Source organism: Nematolebias whitei, chromosome 1 (genome assembly GCF_014905685.2).
Source record: "Nematolebias whitei isolate Nwh7 chromosome 1, NemWhi1, whole genome shotgun sequence".
NCBI lineage: Eukaryota > Metazoa > Chordata > Actinopteri > Cyprinodontiformes > Rivulidae > Nematolebias > Nematolebias whitei.
Genome location: NC_056498.1, coordinates 49345777 through 49346940, shown reverse-complemented (window position 1 = coordinate 49346940; position 1164 = coordinate 49345777). Strand labels below are relative to the sequence as shown.

General features: G+C 38.1%; 1 protein-coding gene across 1 annotated transcript in view; it reads left to right on the top strand.

The window, feature by feature from the left end:
* Positions 1 to 1164, top strand: part of LOC119424292 (interferon-induced, double-stranded RNA-activated protein kinase) — a 16982-nt gene that overhangs the window by 12799 nt on the left and 3019 nt on the right. The window lies entirely within an intron of this gene.

Genomic DNA, 1164 nt, shown 5'->3' with positions numbered 1-1164 from the left:
CTTATATGGCGAAGCGACTTACTTATGTTTTTTCCACTTTATTAGACATATTTGGACAGATGCAACTTATACAGCGGCGCGTACGGTGGAACGTACAGTAATAGAAGTACTGAAAACTTTTGTGTTGCTACTTTTTAAAATAAAACGGAACAACTAAAAGCTGCAGCGGCTTCAGCTGCCTCTGCTTTCAGTTTTCTTCGTCGATCGATGGACGTACACCTAGAGCAAGACACGATGCACGTTTTTGTTGTCCTGTTTTTTCTTTCCATCTCTGTCACAGCGAGCTGCAGCAGCCTCTTTTGTTCTTGGTGAGAACCTCAACAATCCTGAAAAGTCCATTAAAACGTGTTCCTATGAATAGTCTTGTTTACAGACAAACAAACCCAACGCCACAGAAAGCGCAACCTTTTGAATTCCACCGATGTAAAAAAAATTCACGTTGCAGAAACTAGAACTCACTTTTCATTTAATTTCACCTTTATTGAACCTGGCATGAACTCTAAGAACACATTCTTATTTACAGTGCCGGCCTGGCAGCACCAACAGACACTGGTAAGGTCATGGGAAGGGAAATAATACAGTTAGACAATAAGAAACAAGGAAATCACAAATTATATTAACAACAGTTCATTGTGAAAGTTAAACGACAACATTACTAAGCATGAAAACATTTGCAATAATCTTTAAACACAACTTTTAAACAATTTTTAAAACTATAAACTGAGACAAGTGAGGTCAGACCCAATTTTTTTTTAAGCAGCTTCTAGTCAGATGAAGCAGCAAAGCCAGACTGGAGAGTTGTTAACCACAAATACAGAGAGGATCGGGTGTTATACTGTGAAACTAGTGCTAGTTGCAGTAATTAGTTAAATATGGAGGTGAATAACTCAGCAATAAATGAATTTCACGCCGTGTATGTAGAGAAGCCATTTAGGAAAAGAGTAGAGTTGACGATGCTCTATAGCGAGTGTTTGTAACTAAGAGGATAGCAGAGTGATAAGTTGTGTCCAGCGTACAAAGAACACCCGTACAAGCGTATCTGTAAATTATGTCTCCGTAATCCAACAGAGGTAAAATGTTGTTGTTTTTTTCAACAACGGTGCGTTTTGCAGCCAATGTAAACAAAAGATTTATTTCTATGTACACTGTCTGGCCAGAAAAAAA